Below are 13,766 nucleotides of genomic sequence, written 5' to 3'. Positions count from 1 at the left end.
TATAAAAATATCTACAGCACCTTGTACTCACAGGTGGTCTCCCATCCAAGTACTAACCAGGCCCAACACTGCTTAGCTTCCAAGATCAGATGAGATTGGGCGTATCCAGTGTGGTGTGGCTGTAGATGAGCTTTGTGGTTTCTGTTAGAACTTTTCTACTTCTAACTACTGGTTCATAAATGAATACGTTTGAAAATGGAATGCATCAACAGAACGGTGTTGGCAGTATAAAAATATCTACAGAACCTTGTATTCCCAGGTGGTCTCCCATCCAAGTACTAACCAGGCCCAACACTGCTTAGCTTCCAAGATCAGATGAGATTGGGCGTATCCAGTGTGGTGTGGCTGTAGATGAGCTTTGTGGTTTCTGTTAGAACTTTTCTACTTCTAACTACTGGTTCATAAATGAATACGTTTGAAAATGGAATGCATCAACAGAACGGTGTTGGCAGTATAAAAATATCTACAGCACCTTGTATTCCCAGGTGGTCTCCCATCCAAGTACTAACCAGGCCCAACACTGCTTAGCTTCCAAGATCAGATGAGATTGGGCGTATCCAGTGTGGTGTTGCTGTAGATGAACTTTCTGGTTTCTGTTAGAACTTTTCTACTTCTAACTACTGGTTCATAAATGAATAGATTTGAAAATTGAATGCATCAACAGAACGGTGTTGGCAGTATAAAAATATCTACAGCACCTTGTATTCCTAGGTGGTCTCCCATCCAAGTACTAACCAGGCCCAACACTGCTTAGCTTCCAAGATCAGATGAGATTGGGCGTACCCAGTGTGGTGTGGCTGTAGATGAGCTTTGTGGTTTCTGTTAGAACTTTTCTACTTCTAACTACTGGTTCATAAATGAAAACGTTTGAAAATGGAATGCATCAACAGACCGGTGTTGGCAGTATAAAAATATCTACAGCAACTTGTATTCCCAGGTGGTCTCCCATCCAAGTACTAACCAGGCCCAACACTGCTTAGCTTCCAAGATTAGATGAGATTGGGCGTATCCAGTGTGCTGTGGCTGTAGATGAGGTTTGTTGTTTCTGTTAGAACTTTTCTACTTCTAACTACTGGTTCATAAATGAATACGTTTGAAAATGGAATGCATCAACAGAACGGTGTTGGCAGTATTAAAATATCTACAGCTCCTTGTATTACTGGGTGGTCTCCCATCCAAGTACTAACCAGACCCAACACTGCTTAGCTTCCAAGATCAGATGAGATTGGGCGTATCCAGTGTGGTGTTGCCGTAGATGAATTTTCTGGTTTCTGTTAGAACTTTTCTACTTCTAACTACTGGTTCATAAATGAATACATTTGAAAATGGAATGCATCAACAGAACGGTGTTGGTAGTATAAAAATATCTACAGCACCTTGTATTCCCAGGTGGTTTCCCATCCAAGTACTAACCAGGCCCAACACTGCTTAGCTTCCAAGATCAGATGAGATTGGGCGTATCCAGTGTGGTGTGGCTGTAGATGAGCTTTGTGGTTTCTGTTAGAACTTTTCTACTTCTAACTACTGGTTCATAAATGAATACGTTTGAAAATGGAATGCATCAACAGAACGGTGTTGGCAGTATAAAAATATCTACAGCACCTTGTATTCCCAGGTGGTTTCCCATCCAAGTACTAACCAGGCCCAACACTGCTTAGCTTCCAAGATCAGATGAGATTGGGCGTATCCAGTGTGGTGTGGCTGTAGATGAGCTTTGTGGTTTCTGTTAGAGCTTTTCTACTTCTAACTACTGGTTCATAAATGAATACGTTTGAAAATGGAATGCATCAATAGAACGGTGTTGGCAGTATAAAAATATCTACAGCACCTTGTATTCCCAGGTGGTCTCCCATCCAAGTACTAACCAGGCCCAACACTGCTTAGCTTCCAAGATCAGATGAGATTGGGCGTATCCAGTGCGGTGTGGCTGTAGATGAGCTTTGTGGTTTCTGTTAGAACTTTTCTACTTCTAACTACTGGTTCATAAATGAATACGTTTGAAAATGGAATGCATCAACAGAACGGTGTTGGCAGTATAAAAATATCTACAGCACCTTGTATTCCTAGGTGGTCTCCCATCCAAGTACTAACCAGGCCCAACACTGCTTAGCTTCCAAGATCAGATGAGATTGGGCGTATCCAGTGTGGTGTGGCTGTAGATGAGCTTTGTGGTTTCTGTTAGAACTTTTCTACTTCTAACTACTGGTTCGTAAATGAAAACGTTTGAAAATGGAATGCATCAACAGACCGGTGTTGGCAGTATAAAAATATCTACAGCACTTGTATTCCCAGGTGGTCTCCCATCCAAGTACTAACCAGGCCCAACACTGCTTAGCTTCCAAGATCAGATGAGATTGGGCGTATCCAGTGTGGTGTTGCTGTAGATGAACTTTCTGGTTTCTTTTAGAACTTTTCTACTTCTAACTACTGGTTCATAAATGAATACGTTTGAAAATGGAATGCATCAACAGAACGGTGTTGGCAGTATAAAAATATCTACAGCACCTTGTATTCCCAGGTGGTCTCCCATCCAAGTAATAACCAGGCCCAACACTGCTTATCTTCCAAGATCAGATGAGATTGGGCGTATCCAGTGTGCTGTGGCTGTAGATGAGCTTTGTGGTTTCTGTTAGAACTTTTCTACTTCTAACTACTGGTTCATAAATGAAAACGTTTGAAAATGGAATGCATCAACAGAACGGTGTTGGCAGTATAAAAATATCTACAGCACCTTGTATTCCCAGGTGGTCTCCCATCCAAGTACTAACCAGGCCCAACACTGCTTAGCTTCCAAGATTAGATGAGATTGGGCGTATCCAGTGTGCTGTGGCTGTAGATGAGCTTTGTTGTTTCTGTTAGAACTTTTCTACTTCTAACTACTGGTTCATAAATGAATACGTTTGAAAATGGAATGCATCAACAGAACGGTGTTGGCAGTATAAAAATATCTACAGCACCTTGTATTACCTGGTGGTCTCCCATCCAAGTACTAACCAGGCCCAACACTGCTTAGCTTCCAAGATCAGATGAGATTGGGCGTATCCAGTGTGGTGTGGCTGTAGATGAGCTTTGTGGTTTCTGTTAGAACTTTTCTACTTCTAACTACTGGTTCATAAATGAAAACATTTGAAAATGGAATGCATCAACAGAACGGTGTTGGCAGTATAAAAATATCTGCAGCACCTTGTATTCCCAGGTGGTCTCCCATCCAAGTACTAACCAGGCCCAACACTGCTTAGCTTCCAAGATCAGATGAGATTGGGCGTATCCAGTGTGGTGTGGCTGTAGATGAGCTTTGTGGTTTCTGTTAGAACTTTTCTACTTCTAACTACTGGTTCATAAATGAACACGTTTGAAAATGGAATGCATCAACAGAACGGTGTTGGCAGTATAAAAATATCTACAGCACCTTGTATTCCCAGGTGGTCTCCCATCCAAGTACTAACCAGGCCCAACACTGCTTAGCTTCCAAGATCAGATGAGATTGGGCATATCCAGTGCGGTGTAGCTGAAGATGAGCTTTGTGGTTTCTGTTAGAACTTTTCTACTTCTAACTACTGGTTCATAAATGAATACGTTTGAAAATGGAATGCATCAACAGAACGGTGTTGGCAGTATAAAAATATCTACAGCACCTTGTATTCCCAGGTGGTCTCCCATCCAAGTACTAACCAGGCCCAACACTGCTTAGCTTCCAAGATCAGATGAGATTGGGCGTATCCAATGTGGTGTTGCTGTAGATGAACTTTCTGGTTTCTGTTAGAACTTTTCTACTTCTAACTACTGGTTCATAAATGAATAGATTTGAAAATTGAATGCATCAACAGAACGGTGTTGGCAGTATAAAAATATCTACAGCACCTTGTATTCCCAGGTGGTCTCCCATCCAAGTACTAACCAGGCCCAACACTGCTTAGCTTCCAAGATCAGATGAGATTGGGCGTATCCAGTGTACTGTGGCTGTAGATGAGCTTTGTGGTTTCTGTTAGAACTTTTCTACTTCTAACTACTGGTTCATAAATGAAAACGTTTGAAAATGGAATGCATCAACAGAACGGTGTTGGCAGTATAAAAATATCTACAGCACCTTGTATCACTGGGTGGTCTCCCATCCAAGTACTAACCAGGCCCAACACTGCTTAGTTTCCAAGATCAGATGAGATTGGGCGTATCCAGTGTGGTGTTGCTGTAGATGAACTTTCTGGTTTCTGTTAGAACTTTTCTACTTCTAACTACTGGTTCATAAATGAATACGTTTGAAAATGGAATGCATCAACAGAACGGTGTTGGTAGAATAAAAATATCTACAGCACCTTGTATTCCCAGGTGGTCTCCCATCCAAGTACTAACCAGGCCCAACACTGCTTAGCTTCCAAGATCAGATGAGATTGGGCATATCCAGTGTGGTGTGGCTGTAGATGAGCTTTGTGGTTTTTGTTAGAACTTTTCTACTTCTAACTACTGGTTCATAAATTAATACGTTTGAAAATGGAATGCATCAACAGAACGGTGTTGGCAGTATAAAAATATCTACAGCACCTTGTATTCCCAGGTGGTCTCCCATCCAAGTACTAACCAGGCCCAACACTGCTTAGCTTCCAAGATCAGATGAGATTGGGCGTATCCAGTGTGGTGTGGCTGTAGATGAGCTTTGTGGTTTCTGTTAGAACTTTTCTACTTCTAACTACTGGTTCATAAATGAATACGTTTGAAAATGGAATGCATCAACAGAACGGTGTTGGCAGTATAAAAATATCTACAGAACCTTGTATTCCCAGGTGGTCTCCCATCCAAGTACTAACCAGGCCCAACACTGCTTAGCTTCCAAGATCAGATGAGATTGGGCGTATCCAGTGTGGTGTGGCTGTAGATGAGCTTTGTGGTTTCTGTTAGAACTTTTCTACTTCTAACTACTGGTTCATAAATGAATACGTTTGAAAATGGAATGCATCAACAGAACGGTGTTGGCAGTATAAAAATATCTACAGCACCTTGTATTCCCAGGTGGTCTCCCATCCAAGTACTAACCAGGCCCAACACTGCTTAGCTTCCAAGATCAGATGAGATTGGGCGTATCCAGTGTGGTGTTGCTGTAGATGAACTTTCTGGTTTCTGTTAGAACTTTTCTACTTCTAACTACTGGTTCATAAATGAATAGATTTGAAAATTGAATGCATCAACAGAACGGTGTTGGCAGTATAAAAATATCTACAGCACCTTGTATTCCTAGGTGGTCTCCCATCCAAGTACTAACCAGGCCCAACACTGCTTAGCTTCCAAGATCAGATGAGATTGGGCGTACCCAGTGTGGTGTGGCTGTAGATGAGCTTTGTGGTTTCTGTTAGAACTTTTCTACTTCTAACTACTGGTTCATAAATGAAAACGTTTGAAAATGGAATGCATCAACAGACCGGTGTTGGCAGTATAAAAATATCTACAGCACCTTGTATTCCCAGGTGGTCTCCCATCCAAGTACTAACCAGGCCCAACACTGCTTAGCTTCCAAGATCAGATGAGATTGGGCGTATCCAGTGTACTGTGGATGTAGATGAGCTTTGTGGTTTCTGTTAGAACTTTTCTACTTCTAACTACTGGTTCATAATTGAATACGTTTGAAAATGGAATGCATCAACAGAACGGTGTTGGTAGAATAAAAATATCTACAGCACCTTGTATTCCCAGGTGATCTCCCATCCAAGTACTAACCAGGCCCAACACTGCTTAGCTTCCAAGATCAGATGAGATTGGGCGTATCCAGTGTGGTGTGGCTGTAGATGAGCTTTGTGGTTTTTGTTAGAACTTTTCTACTTCTAACTACTGGTTCATAAATTAATACGTTTGAAAATGGAATGCATCAACAGAACGGTGTTGGCAGTATAAAAATATCTACAGCACCTTGTATTCCCAGGTGGCCTCCCATCCAAGTACTAACCAGGCCCAACACTGCTTAGCTTCCAAGATCAGATGAGATTGGGCGTATCCAGTGTGGTGTAGCTGTAGATGAGCTTTAAGGTTTCTGTTAGAACTTTTCTACTTCTAACTACTGGTTCATAAATGAATACGTTTGAAAATGGAATGCATCAACAGAACGGTGTTGGCAGTATAAAAATATCTACAGCACCTTGTATTCCCAGGTGGTCTCCCAACCAAGTACTAACCAAGCCCACCACTGCTTAGCTTCCAAGATCAGATGAGATTGGGCGTATCCAGTGTGGTGTGGCTGTAGATGAGCTTTGTGGTTTATGTTAGAACTTTTCTACTTCTAACTACTGGTTCATAAATGAATACGTTTGAAAATGGAATGCATCAACAGAACGGTGCTGGCAGTATAAAAATATCTACAGCACCTTGTATTCCCAGGTGGTCTCCCATCCAAGTACTAACCAGGCCCAACACTGCTTAGCTTTCAAGATCAGATGAGATTGGGCGTATCCAGTGCGGTGTGGCTGTAGATGAGCTTTGTGGTTTCTGTTAGAACTTTTCTACTTCTAACTACTGGTTCATAAATGAATACGTTTGAAAATGGAATGCATCAACAGAACGGTGTTGGCAGTATAAAAATATCTACAGCACCTTGTATTCCCAGGTGGTTTCCCATCCAAGTACTAACCAGGCCCAACACTGCTTAGCTTCCAAGATCAGATGAGATTGGGCGTATCCAGTGTGGTGTTGCTGTAGATGAACTTTCTGGTTTCTGTTAGAACTTTTCTACTTCTAACTACTGGTTCATAAATGAATACGTTTTAAAATGGAATGCATCAACAGAACGGTGTTGGCAGTATAAAAATATCTACAGCACCATGTATTCCCAGGTGGTCTCCCATCCAAGTACTAACCAGGCCCAACACTGCTTAGCTTCCAAGATCAGATGAGATTGGGCGTATCCAGTGTGGTGTGGCTGTAGATGAGCTTTGTGGTTTCTGTTGGAACTTTTCTACTTCTAACTACTGGTTCATAAATGAATACATTTGAAAATGGAATGCATCAACAGAACGGTGTTGGCAGTATAAAAATATCTACAGCACCTTGTATTCCCAGGTGGTCTCCCATCCAAGTACTAACCAGACCCAACACTGCTTAGCTTCCAAGATCAGATGAGATTGGGCGTATCCAGTGTGGTGTGGCTGTATATGAGCTTTGTGGTTTCTGTTAGAACTTTTCTACTTCTAACTACTGGTTCATAAATGAATACGTTTGAAAATGGAATGCATCAACAGAACGGTGTTGGCAGTATAAAAATATCTACAGCACCTTGTATTCCCAGGTGGTCTCCCATCCAAGTACTAACCAGGCCCAACACTGCTTAGCTTCCAAGATTAGATGAGATTGGGCGTATCCAGTGTGCTGTGGCTGTAGATGAGCTTTGTTGTTTCTGTTAGAACTTTTCTACTTCTAACTACTGGTTCATAAATGAATACGTTTGAAAATGGAATGCATCAACAGAACGGTGTTGGCAGTATAAAAATATCTACAGCACCTTGTATTACCTGGTGGTCTCCCATCCAAGTACTAACCAGGCCCAACACTGCTTAGCTTCCAAGATCAGATGAGATTGGGCGTATCCAGTGTGGTGTGGCTGTAGATGAGCTTTGTGGTTTCTGTTAGAACTTTTCTACTTCTAACTACTGGTTCATAAATGAAAACATTTGAAAATGGAATGCATCAACAGAACGGTGTTGGCAGTATAAAAATATCTGCAGCACCTTGTATTCCCAGGTGGTCTCCCATCCAAGTACTAACCAGGCCCAACACTGCTTAGCTTCCAAGATCAGATGAGATTGGGCGTATCCAGTGTGGTGTGGCTGTAGATGAGCTTTGTGGTTTCTGTTAGAACTTTTCTACTTCTAACTACTGGTTCATAAATGAACACGTTTGAAAATGGAATGCATCAACAGAACGGTGTTGGCAGTATAAAAATATCTACAGCACCTTGTATTCCCAGGTGGTCTCCCATCCAAGTACTAACCAGGCCCAACACTGCTTAGCTTCCAAGATCAGATGAGATTGGGCATATCCAGTGCGGTGTAGCTGAAGATGAGCTTTGTGGTTTCTGTTAGAACTTTTCTACTTCTAACTACTGGTTCATAAATGAATACGTTTGAAAATGGAATGCATCAACAGAACGGTGTTGGCAGTATAAAAATATCTACAGCACCTTGTATTCCCAGGTGGTCTCCCATCCAAGTACTAACCAGGCCCAACACTGCTTAGCTTCCAAGATCAGATGAGATTGGGCGTATCCAGTGTGGTGTTGCTGTAGATGAACTTTCTGGTTTCTGTTAGAACTTTTCTACTTCTAACTACTGGTTCATAAATGAATACATTTGAAAATGGAATGCATCAACAGAACGGTGTTGGCAGTATAAAAATATCTACAGCACCTTGTATTCCTAGGTGGTCTCCCATCCAAGTACTAACCAGGCCCAACACTGCTTAGCTTCCAAGATCAGATGAGATTGGGCGTATCCAGTGTGGTGTTGCTGTAGATGAATTTTCTGGTTTCTGTTAGAACTTTTCTACTTCTAACTACTGGTTCATAAATGAATAGATTTGAAAATTGAATGCATCAACAGAACGGTGTTGGCAGTATAAAAATATCTACAGCACCTTGTATTCCTAGGTGGTCTCCCATCCAAGTACTAACCAGGTCCAACACTGCTTAGCTTCCAAGATCAGATGAGATTGGGCGTACCCAGTGTGGTGTGGCTGTAGATGAGCTTTGTGGTTTCTGTTAGAACTTTTCTACTTCTAACTACTGGTTCATAAATGAAAACGTTTGAAAATGGAATGCATCAACAGACCGGTGTTGGCAGTATAAAAATATCTACAGCACCTTGTATTCCCAGGTGGTCTCCCATCCAAGTACTAACCAGGCCCAACACTGCTTAGCTTCCAAGATCAGATGAGATTGGGCGTATCCAGTGTACTGTGGCTGTAGATGAGCTTTGTGGTTTCTGTTAGAACTTTTCTACTTCTAACTACTGGTTCATAAATGAAAACGTTTGAAAATGGAATGCATCAACAGAACGGTGTTGGCAGTATAAAAATATCTACAGCACCTTGTATCACTGGGTGGTCTCCCATCCAAGTACTAACCAGGCCCAACACTGCTTAGTTTCCAAGATCAGATGAGATTGGGCGTATCCAGTGTGGTGTTGCTGTAGATGAACTTTCTGGTTTCTGTTAGAACTTTTCTACTTCTAACTACTGGTTCATAAATGAATACGTTTGAAAATGGAATGCATCAACAGAACGGTGTTGGTAGAATAAAAATATCTACAGCACCTTGTATTCCCAGGTGGTCTCCCATCCAAGTACTAACCAGGCCCAACACTGCTTAGCTTCCAAGATCAGATGAGATTGGGCATATCCAGTGTGGTGTGGCTGTAGATGAGCTTTGTGGTTTTTGTTCGAACTTTTCTACTTCTAACTACTGGTTCATAAATTAATACGTTTGAAAATGGAATGCATCAACAGAACGGTGTTGGCAGTATAAAAATATCTACAGCACCTTGTATTCCCAGGTGGTCTCCCATCCAAGTACTAACCAGGCCCAACACTGCTTAGCTTCCAAGATCAGATGAGATTGGGCGTATCCAGTGTGGTGTGGCTGTAGATGAGCTTTGTGGTTTCTGTTAGAACTTTTCTACTTCTAACTACTGGTTCATAAATGAATACGTTTGAAAATGGAATGCATCAACAGAACGGTGTTGGCAGTATAAAAATATCTACAGAACCTTGTATTCCCAGGTGGTCTCCCATCCAAGTACTAACCAGGCCCAACACTGCTTAGCTTCCAAGATCAGATGAGATTGGGCGTATCCAGTGTGGTGTGGCTGTAGATGAGCTTTGTGGTTTCTGTTAGAACTTTTCTACTTCTAACTACTGGTTCATAAATGAATACGTTTGAAAATGGAATGCATCAACAGAACGGTGTTGGCAGTATAAAAATATCTACAGCACCTTGTATTCCCAGGTGGTCTCCCATCCAAGTACTAACCAGGCCCAACACTGCTTAGCTTCCAAGATCAGATGAGATTGGGCGTATCCAGTGTGGTGTTGCTGTAGATGAACTTTCTGGTTTCTGTTAGAACTTTTCTACTTCTAACTACTGGTTCATAAATGAATAGATTTGAAAATTGAATGCATCAACAGAACGGTGTTGGCAGTATAAAAATATCTACAGCACCTTGTATTCCTAGGTGGTCTCCCATCCAAGTACTAACCAGGCCCAACACTGCTTAGCTTCCAAGATCAGATGAGATTGGGCGTACCCAGTGTGGTGTGGCTGTAGATGAGCTTTGTGGTTTCTGTTAGAACTTTTCTACTTCTAACTACTGGTTCATAAATGAAAACGTTTGAAAATGGAATGCATCAACAGACCGGTGTTGGCAGTATAAAAATATCTACAGCACCTTGTATTCCCAGGTGGTCTCCCATCCAAGTACTAACCAGGCCCAACACTGCTTAGCTTCCAAGATCAGATGAGATTGGGCGTATCCAGTGTACTGTGGATGTAGATGAGCTTTGTGGTTTCTGTTAGAACTTTTCTACTTCTAACTACTGGTTCATAATTGAATACGTTTGAAAATGGAATGCATCAACAGAACGGTGTTGGTAGAATAAAAATATCTACAGCACCTTGTATTCCCAGGTGATCTCCCATCCAAGTACTAACCAGGCCCAACACTGCTTAGCTTCCAAGATCAGATGAGATTGGGCGTATCCAGTGTGGTGTGGCTGTAGATGAGCTTTGTGGTTTTTGTTAGAACTTTTCTACTTCTAACTACTGGTTCATAAATTAATACGTTTGAAAATGGAATGCATCAACAGAACGGTGTTGGCAGTATAAAAATATCTACAGCACCTTGTATTCCCAGGTGGCCTCCCATCCAAGTACTAACCAGGCCCAACACTGCTTAGCTTCCAAGATCAGATGAGATTGGGCGTATCCAGTGTGGTGTAGCTGTAGATGAGCTTTAAGGTTTCTGTTAGAACTTTTCTACTTCTAACTACTGGTTCATAAATGAATACGTTTGAAAATGGAATGCATCAACAGAACGGTGTTGGCAGTATAAAAATATCTACAGCACCTTGTATTCCCAGGTGGTCTCCCAACCAAGTACTAACCAAGCCCACCACTGCTTAGCTTCCAAGATCAGATGAGATTGGGCGTATCCAGTGTGGTGTGGCTGTAGATGAGCTTTGTGGTTTATGTTAGAACTTTTCTACTTCTAACTACTGGTTCATAAATGAATACGTTTGAAAATGGAATGCATCAACAGAACGGTGCTGGCAGTATAAAAATATCTACAGCACCTTGTATTCCCAGGTGGTCTCCCATCCAAGTACTAACCAGGCCCAACACTGCTTAGCTTCCAAGATCAGATGAGATTGGGCGTATCCAGTGCGGTGTGGCTGTAGATGAGCTTTGTGGTTTCTGTTAGAACTTTTCTACTTCTAACTACTGGTTCATAAATGAATACGTTTGAAAATGGAATGCATCAACAGAACGGTGTTGGCAGTATAAAAATATCTACAGCACCTTGTATTCCCAGGTGGTTTCCCATCCAAGTACTAACCAGGCCCAACACTGCTTAGCTTCCAAGATCAGATGAGATTGGGCGTATCCAGTGTGGTGTTGCTGTAGATGAACTTTCTGGTTTCTGTTAGAACTTTTCTACTTCTAACTACTGGTTCATAAATGAATACGTTTTAAAATGGAATGCATCAACAGAACGGTGTTGGCAGTATAAAAATATCTACAGCACCATGTATTCCCAGGTGGTCTCCCATCCAAGTACTAACCAGGCCCAACACTGCTTAGCTTCCAAGATCAGATGAGATTGGGCGTATCCAGTGTGGTGTGGCTGTAGATGAGCTTTGTGGTTTCTGTTGGAACTTTTCTACTTCTAACTACTGGTTCATAAATGAATACATTTGAAAATGGAATGCATCAACAGAACGGTGTTGGCAGTATAAAAATATCTACAGCACCTTGTATTCCCAGGTGGTCTCCCATCCAAGTACTAACCAGGCCCAACACTGCTTAGCTTCCAAGATCAGATGAGATTGGGCGTATCCAGTGTGGTGTGGCTGTATATGAGCTTTGTGGTTTCTGTTAGAACTTTTCTACTTCTAACTACTGGTTCATAAATGAATACGTTTGAAAATGGAATGCATCAACAGAACGGTGTTGGCAGTATAAAAATATCTACAGCACCTTGTATTCCCAGGTGGTCTCCCATCCAAGTACTAACCAGGCCCAACACTGCTTAGCTTCCAAGATCAGATGAGATTGGGCGTATCCAGTGTGGTGTGGCTGTAGATGAGCTTAGTGGTTTCTGTTAGAACTTTTCTACTTCTAACTACTGGTTCATAAATGAATACGTTTTAAAATGGAATGCATCAACAGAACGGTGTTGGCAGTATAAAAATAGCTACAGCACCTTGTATTCCCAGGTGGTCTCCCATCCAAGTACTAACCAGGCCCAACACTGCTTAGCTTCCAAGATCAGATGAGATTGGGCGTATCCAGTGTGGGGTGGCTGTAGATGAGCTTTGTGGTTTCTGTTTGAACTTTTCTACTTCTAACTACTGGTTCATAAATGAATACGTTTGAAAATGGAATGCATCAACAGAACGGTGTTGGCAGTATAAAAATAGCTACAGCACCTTGTATTCCCAGGTGGTCTCCCATCCAAGTACTAACCAGGCCCAACACTGCTTAGCTTCCAAGATCAGATGAGATTGGGCATATCCAGTGTGGTGTGGCTGTAGATGAGCTTTGTGGTTTCTGTTTGAACTTTTCTACTTCTAACTACTGGTTCATAAATGAATACGTTTGAAAATGGAATGCATCAACAGAACGGTGTTGGCAGTATAAAAATATCTACAGCACCTTGTATTCCCAGGTGGTCTCCCATCCAAGTACTAACCAGGCCCAACACTGCTTAGCTTCCAAGATCAGATGAGATTGGGCGTATCCAGTGTGGTGTTGCTGTAGATGAACTTTCTGGTTTCTGTTAGAACTTTTCTACTTCTAACTACTGGTTCATAAATGAATACGTTTTAAAATGGAATGCATCAACAGAACGGTGTTGGCAGTATAAAAATATCTACAGCACCATGTATTCCCAGGTGGTCTCCCATCCAAGTACTAACCAGTCCCAACATTGCTTAGCTTCCAAGATCAGATGAGATTGGGCATATCCAGTGTGGTGTGGCTGTAGATGAGCTTTGTGGTTTCTGTTAGAACTTTTCTACTTCTAACTACTGGTTCATAAATGAATACGTTTGAAAATGGAATGCATCAACAGAACGGTGTTGGCAGTATAAAAATATCTACAGCACCTTGTATTCCCAGGTGGTCTCCCATCCAAGTACTAACCAGGCCCAACACTGCTTAGCTTCCAAGATCAGATGAGATTGGGCGTATCCAGTGTGGTGTGGCTGTAGATGAGTTTGGTGGTTTCTGTTAGAACTTTTCTACTTCTAACTACTGGTTCATAAATGAATACGTTTGAAAATGGAATGCATCAACAGAACGGTGTTGGCAGTATAAAAATATCTACAGCACCTTGTATTCCCAGGTGGTCTCCCATCCAAGTACTAACCAGGCCCAACACTGCTTAGCTTCCAAGATCAGATGAGATTGGGCGTATCCAGTGTGGTGTGGCTGTAGATGAGCTTTGTGGTTTCTGTTAGAACTTTTCTACTTCTAACTACTGGTTCATAAATGAATACGTTTGAAAATGGAATGCATC

General features: G+C 41.8%; 51 non-coding genes and 10 pseudogenes across 51 annotated transcripts; all 61 read right to left on the bottom strand.

The window, feature by feature from the left end:
• Positions 1-8: 8 nt before the first annotated feature.
• On the bottom strand, positions 9-127 carry LOC135063278 (5S ribosomal RNA). The gene has a single exon (XR_010249613.1). It is a non-coding gene; the product is annotated as a 5S ribosomal RNA (ribosomal RNA).
• Positions 128-234: 107 nt separating this feature from the next.
• Positions 235-353, bottom strand: LOC135065771 (5S ribosomal RNA). The gene has a single exon (XR_010252043.1). It is a non-coding gene; the product is annotated as a 5S ribosomal RNA (ribosomal RNA).
• A 107-nt stretch (positions 354-460) lies between these two features.
• LOC135059687 (5S ribosomal RNA) lies at positions 461-579 on the bottom strand. Its single transcript, XR_010246087.1, has one exon. It is a non-coding gene; the product is annotated as a 5S ribosomal RNA (ribosomal RNA).
• A 107-nt stretch (positions 580-686) lies between these two features.
• Positions 687-805, bottom strand: LOC135065633 (5S ribosomal RNA). Its single transcript, XR_010251909.1, has one exon. It is a non-coding gene; the product is annotated as a 5S ribosomal RNA (ribosomal RNA).
• A 107-nt stretch (positions 806-912) lies between these two features.
• On the bottom strand, positions 913-1,031 carry LOC134892328 (5S ribosomal RNA; annotated as a pseudogene).
• A 107-nt stretch (positions 1,032-1,138) lies between these two features.
• Positions 1,139-1,257, bottom strand: LOC134894686 (5S ribosomal RNA; annotated as a pseudogene).
• A 107-nt stretch (positions 1,258-1,364) lies between these two features.
• LOC135058732 (5S ribosomal RNA) lies at positions 1,365-1,483 on the bottom strand. The gene has a single exon (XR_010245156.1). It is a non-coding gene; the product is annotated as a 5S ribosomal RNA (ribosomal RNA).
• Positions 1,484-1,590: 107 nt separating this feature from the next.
• LOC135058731 (5S ribosomal RNA) lies at positions 1,591-1,709 on the bottom strand. Its single transcript, XR_010245155.1, has one exon. It is a non-coding gene; the product is annotated as a 5S ribosomal RNA (ribosomal RNA).
• A 107-nt stretch (positions 1,710-1,816) lies between these two features.
• LOC134900812 (5S ribosomal RNA) lies at positions 1,817-1,935 on the bottom strand. Its single transcript, XR_010174316.1, has one exon. It is a non-coding gene; the product is annotated as a 5S ribosomal RNA (ribosomal RNA).
• Positions 1,936-2,042: 107 nt separating this feature from the next.
• LOC135060386 (5S ribosomal RNA) lies at positions 2,043-2,161 on the bottom strand. The gene has a single exon (XR_010246780.1). It is a non-coding gene; the product is annotated as a 5S ribosomal RNA (ribosomal RNA).
• Positions 2,162-2,268: 107 nt separating this feature from the next.
• On the bottom strand, positions 2,269-2,386 carry LOC135066182 (5S ribosomal RNA). Its single transcript, XR_010252437.1, has one exon. It is a non-coding gene; the product is annotated as a 5S ribosomal RNA (ribosomal RNA).
• Positions 2,387-2,493: 107 nt separating this feature from the next.
• Positions 2,494-2,612, bottom strand: LOC134889395 (5S ribosomal RNA; annotated as a pseudogene).
• A 107-nt stretch (positions 2,613-2,719) lies between these two features.
• LOC134888749 (5S ribosomal RNA) lies at positions 2,720-2,838 on the bottom strand (annotated as a pseudogene).
• Positions 2,839-2,945: 107 nt separating this feature from the next.
• LOC134884877 (5S ribosomal RNA) lies at positions 2,946-3,064 on the bottom strand. Its single transcript, XR_010169008.1, has one exon. It is a non-coding gene; the product is annotated as a 5S ribosomal RNA (ribosomal RNA).
• A 107-nt stretch (positions 3,065-3,171) lies between these two features.
• Positions 3,172-3,290, bottom strand: LOC135063379 (5S ribosomal RNA). Its single transcript, XR_010249712.1, has one exon. It is a non-coding gene; the product is annotated as a 5S ribosomal RNA (ribosomal RNA).
• A 107-nt stretch (positions 3,291-3,397) lies between these two features.
• On the bottom strand, positions 3,398-3,516 carry LOC135070526 (5S ribosomal RNA). The gene has a single exon (XR_010256688.1). It is a non-coding gene; the product is annotated as a 5S ribosomal RNA (ribosomal RNA).
• Positions 3,517-3,623: 107 nt separating this feature from the next.
• Positions 3,624-3,742, bottom strand: LOC135063540 (5S ribosomal RNA). The gene has a single exon (XR_010249868.1). It is a non-coding gene; the product is annotated as a 5S ribosomal RNA (ribosomal RNA).
• A 107-nt stretch (positions 3,743-3,849) lies between these two features.
• Positions 3,850-3,968, bottom strand: LOC134884972 (5S ribosomal RNA). The gene has a single exon (XR_010169102.1). It is a non-coding gene; the product is annotated as a 5S ribosomal RNA (ribosomal RNA).
• A 107-nt stretch (positions 3,969-4,075) lies between these two features.
• LOC134895928 (5S ribosomal RNA) lies at positions 4,076-4,194 on the bottom strand (annotated as a pseudogene).
• Positions 4,195-4,301: 107 nt separating this feature from the next.
• On the bottom strand, positions 4,302-4,420 carry LOC135058984 (5S ribosomal RNA). The gene has a single exon (XR_010245404.1). It is a non-coding gene; the product is annotated as a 5S ribosomal RNA (ribosomal RNA).
• A 107-nt stretch (positions 4,421-4,527) lies between these two features.
• Positions 4,528-4,646, bottom strand: LOC135065850 (5S ribosomal RNA). Its single transcript, XR_010252120.1, has one exon. It is a non-coding gene; the product is annotated as a 5S ribosomal RNA (ribosomal RNA).
• A 107-nt stretch (positions 4,647-4,753) lies between these two features.
• Positions 4,754-4,872, bottom strand: LOC135065769 (5S ribosomal RNA). The gene has a single exon (XR_010252041.1). It is a non-coding gene; the product is annotated as a 5S ribosomal RNA (ribosomal RNA).
• Positions 4,873-4,979: 107 nt separating this feature from the next.
• LOC135059685 (5S ribosomal RNA) lies at positions 4,980-5,098 on the bottom strand. The gene has a single exon (XR_010246085.1). It is a non-coding gene; the product is annotated as a 5S ribosomal RNA (ribosomal RNA).
• A 107-nt stretch (positions 5,099-5,205) lies between these two features.
• On the bottom strand, positions 5,206-5,324 carry LOC135065632 (5S ribosomal RNA). Its single transcript, XR_010251908.1, has one exon. It is a non-coding gene; the product is annotated as a 5S ribosomal RNA (ribosomal RNA).
• Positions 5,325-5,431: 107 nt separating this feature from the next.
• On the bottom strand, positions 5,432-5,550 carry LOC134890927 (5S ribosomal RNA; annotated as a pseudogene).
• A 107-nt stretch (positions 5,551-5,657) lies between these two features.
• LOC135061573 (5S ribosomal RNA) lies at positions 5,658-5,776 on the bottom strand. The gene has a single exon (XR_010247951.1). It is a non-coding gene; the product is annotated as a 5S ribosomal RNA (ribosomal RNA).
• A 107-nt stretch (positions 5,777-5,883) lies between these two features.
• On the bottom strand, positions 5,884-6,002 carry LOC135064577 (5S ribosomal RNA). Its single transcript, XR_010250884.1, has one exon. It is a non-coding gene; the product is annotated as a 5S ribosomal RNA (ribosomal RNA).
• Positions 6,003-6,109: 107 nt separating this feature from the next.
• LOC135067986 (5S ribosomal RNA) lies at positions 6,110-6,228 on the bottom strand. The gene has a single exon (XR_010254196.1). It is a non-coding gene; the product is annotated as a 5S ribosomal RNA (ribosomal RNA).
• A 107-nt stretch (positions 6,229-6,335) lies between these two features.
• Positions 6,336-6,454, bottom strand: LOC135062290 (5S ribosomal RNA). Its single transcript, XR_010248643.1, has one exon. It is a non-coding gene; the product is annotated as a 5S ribosomal RNA (ribosomal RNA).
• A 107-nt stretch (positions 6,455-6,561) lies between these two features.
• Positions 6,562-6,680, bottom strand: LOC135064060 (5S ribosomal RNA). Its single transcript, XR_010250377.1, has one exon. It is a non-coding gene; the product is annotated as a 5S ribosomal RNA (ribosomal RNA).
• Positions 6,681-6,787: 107 nt separating this feature from the next.
• LOC134900690 (5S ribosomal RNA) lies at positions 6,788-6,906 on the bottom strand. The gene has a single exon (XR_010174199.1). It is a non-coding gene; the product is annotated as a 5S ribosomal RNA (ribosomal RNA).
• A 107-nt stretch (positions 6,907-7,013) lies between these two features.
• On the bottom strand, positions 7,014-7,132 carry LOC135069618 (5S ribosomal RNA). Its single transcript, XR_010255796.1, has one exon. It is a non-coding gene; the product is annotated as a 5S ribosomal RNA (ribosomal RNA).
• A 107-nt stretch (positions 7,133-7,239) lies between these two features.
• On the bottom strand, positions 7,240-7,358 carry LOC134888748 (5S ribosomal RNA; annotated as a pseudogene).
• Positions 7,359-7,465: 107 nt separating this feature from the next.
• On the bottom strand, positions 7,466-7,584 carry LOC134884876 (5S ribosomal RNA). Its single transcript, XR_010169007.1, has one exon. It is a non-coding gene; the product is annotated as a 5S ribosomal RNA (ribosomal RNA).
• A 107-nt stretch (positions 7,585-7,691) lies between these two features.
• LOC135063378 (5S ribosomal RNA) lies at positions 7,692-7,810 on the bottom strand. The gene has a single exon (XR_010249711.1). It is a non-coding gene; the product is annotated as a 5S ribosomal RNA (ribosomal RNA).
• A 107-nt stretch (positions 7,811-7,917) lies between these two features.
• Positions 7,918-8,036, bottom strand: LOC135070525 (5S ribosomal RNA). The gene has a single exon (XR_010256687.1). It is a non-coding gene; the product is annotated as a 5S ribosomal RNA (ribosomal RNA).
• A 107-nt stretch (positions 8,037-8,143) lies between these two features.
• LOC135059684 (5S ribosomal RNA) lies at positions 8,144-8,262 on the bottom strand. Its single transcript, XR_010246084.1, has one exon. It is a non-coding gene; the product is annotated as a 5S ribosomal RNA (ribosomal RNA).
• A 107-nt stretch (positions 8,263-8,369) lies between these two features.
• On the bottom strand, positions 8,370-8,488 carry LOC135065695 (5S ribosomal RNA). Its single transcript, XR_010251968.1, has one exon. It is a non-coding gene; the product is annotated as a 5S ribosomal RNA (ribosomal RNA).
• A 107-nt stretch (positions 8,489-8,595) lies between these two features.
• On the bottom strand, positions 8,596-8,714 carry LOC135070215 (5S ribosomal RNA). The gene has a single exon (XR_010256387.1). It is a non-coding gene; the product is annotated as a 5S ribosomal RNA (ribosomal RNA).
• Positions 8,715-8,821: 107 nt separating this feature from the next.
• On the bottom strand, positions 8,822-8,940 carry LOC134884971 (5S ribosomal RNA). Its single transcript, XR_010169101.1, has one exon. It is a non-coding gene; the product is annotated as a 5S ribosomal RNA (ribosomal RNA).
• A 107-nt stretch (positions 8,941-9,047) lies between these two features.
• Positions 9,048-9,166, bottom strand: LOC134895927 (5S ribosomal RNA; annotated as a pseudogene).
• Positions 9,167-9,273: 107 nt separating this feature from the next.
• Positions 9,274-9,392, bottom strand: LOC135058982 (5S ribosomal RNA). The gene has a single exon (XR_010245403.1). It is a non-coding gene; the product is annotated as a 5S ribosomal RNA (ribosomal RNA).
• Positions 9,393-9,499: 107 nt separating this feature from the next.
• On the bottom strand, positions 9,500-9,618 carry LOC135065839 (5S ribosomal RNA). The gene has a single exon (XR_010252109.1). It is a non-coding gene; the product is annotated as a 5S ribosomal RNA (ribosomal RNA).
• Positions 9,619-9,725: 107 nt separating this feature from the next.
• LOC135065768 (5S ribosomal RNA) lies at positions 9,726-9,844 on the bottom strand. The gene has a single exon (XR_010252040.1). It is a non-coding gene; the product is annotated as a 5S ribosomal RNA (ribosomal RNA).
• Positions 9,845-9,951: 107 nt separating this feature from the next.
• LOC135059682 (5S ribosomal RNA) lies at positions 9,952-10,070 on the bottom strand. The gene has a single exon (XR_010246083.1). It is a non-coding gene; the product is annotated as a 5S ribosomal RNA (ribosomal RNA).
• A 107-nt stretch (positions 10,071-10,177) lies between these two features.
• On the bottom strand, positions 10,178-10,296 carry LOC135065631 (5S ribosomal RNA). Its single transcript, XR_010251907.1, has one exon. It is a non-coding gene; the product is annotated as a 5S ribosomal RNA (ribosomal RNA).
• A 107-nt stretch (positions 10,297-10,403) lies between these two features.
• LOC134890926 (5S ribosomal RNA) lies at positions 10,404-10,522 on the bottom strand (annotated as a pseudogene).
• A 107-nt stretch (positions 10,523-10,629) lies between these two features.
• LOC135061572 (5S ribosomal RNA) lies at positions 10,630-10,748 on the bottom strand. Its single transcript, XR_010247950.1, has one exon. It is a non-coding gene; the product is annotated as a 5S ribosomal RNA (ribosomal RNA).
• Positions 10,749-10,855: 107 nt separating this feature from the next.
• LOC135064576 (5S ribosomal RNA) lies at positions 10,856-10,974 on the bottom strand. The gene has a single exon (XR_010250883.1). It is a non-coding gene; the product is annotated as a 5S ribosomal RNA (ribosomal RNA).
• Positions 10,975-11,081: 107 nt separating this feature from the next.
• On the bottom strand, positions 11,082-11,200 carry LOC135067985 (5S ribosomal RNA). The gene has a single exon (XR_010254195.1). It is a non-coding gene; the product is annotated as a 5S ribosomal RNA (ribosomal RNA).
• A 107-nt stretch (positions 11,201-11,307) lies between these two features.
• LOC134900811 (5S ribosomal RNA) lies at positions 11,308-11,426 on the bottom strand. Its single transcript, XR_010174315.1, has one exon. It is a non-coding gene; the product is annotated as a 5S ribosomal RNA (ribosomal RNA).
• Positions 11,427-11,533: 107 nt separating this feature from the next.
• LOC135064059 (5S ribosomal RNA) lies at positions 11,534-11,652 on the bottom strand. The gene has a single exon (XR_010250376.1). It is a non-coding gene; the product is annotated as a 5S ribosomal RNA (ribosomal RNA).
• Positions 11,653-11,759: 107 nt separating this feature from the next.
• Positions 11,760-11,878, bottom strand: LOC134900689 (5S ribosomal RNA). The gene has a single exon (XR_010174198.1). It is a non-coding gene; the product is annotated as a 5S ribosomal RNA (ribosomal RNA).
• A 107-nt stretch (positions 11,879-11,985) lies between these two features.
• LOC135062419 (5S ribosomal RNA) lies at positions 11,986-12,104 on the bottom strand. The gene has a single exon (XR_010248769.1). It is a non-coding gene; the product is annotated as a 5S ribosomal RNA (ribosomal RNA).
• A 107-nt stretch (positions 12,105-12,211) lies between these two features.
• LOC135065828 (5S ribosomal RNA) lies at positions 12,212-12,330 on the bottom strand. Its single transcript, XR_010252098.1, has one exon. It is a non-coding gene; the product is annotated as a 5S ribosomal RNA (ribosomal RNA).
• Positions 12,331-12,437: 107 nt separating this feature from the next.
• On the bottom strand, positions 12,438-12,556 carry LOC135067975 (5S ribosomal RNA). The gene has a single exon (XR_010254186.1). It is a non-coding gene; the product is annotated as a 5S ribosomal RNA (ribosomal RNA).
• Positions 12,557-12,663: 107 nt separating this feature from the next.
• LOC135065480 (5S ribosomal RNA) lies at positions 12,664-12,782 on the bottom strand. Its single transcript, XR_010251761.1, has one exon. It is a non-coding gene; the product is annotated as a 5S ribosomal RNA (ribosomal RNA).
• Positions 12,783-12,889: 107 nt separating this feature from the next.
• LOC135059681 (5S ribosomal RNA) lies at positions 12,890-13,008 on the bottom strand. Its single transcript, XR_010246082.1, has one exon. It is a non-coding gene; the product is annotated as a 5S ribosomal RNA (ribosomal RNA).
• A 107-nt stretch (positions 13,009-13,115) lies between these two features.
• Positions 13,116-13,234, bottom strand: LOC134890581 (5S ribosomal RNA; annotated as a pseudogene).
• Positions 13,235-13,341: 107 nt separating this feature from the next.
• LOC135065817 (5S ribosomal RNA) lies at positions 13,342-13,460 on the bottom strand. The gene has a single exon (XR_010252087.1). It is a non-coding gene; the product is annotated as a 5S ribosomal RNA (ribosomal RNA).
• Positions 13,461-13,567: 107 nt separating this feature from the next.
• Positions 13,568-13,686, bottom strand: LOC135065805 (5S ribosomal RNA). Its single transcript, XR_010252075.1, has one exon. It is a non-coding gene; the product is annotated as a 5S ribosomal RNA (ribosomal RNA).
• Positions 13,687-13,766: the final 80 nt, after the last annotated feature.

This window comes from Pseudophryne corroboree, chromosome 3 (genome assembly GCF_028390025.1).
Source record: "Pseudophryne corroboree isolate aPseCor3 chromosome 3, aPseCor3.hap2, whole genome shotgun sequence".
NCBI lineage: Eukaryota > Metazoa > Chordata > Amphibia > Anura > Myobatrachidae > Pseudophryne > Pseudophryne corroboree.
This window is presented reverse-complemented; position numbering and strand designations above follow the sequence as displayed.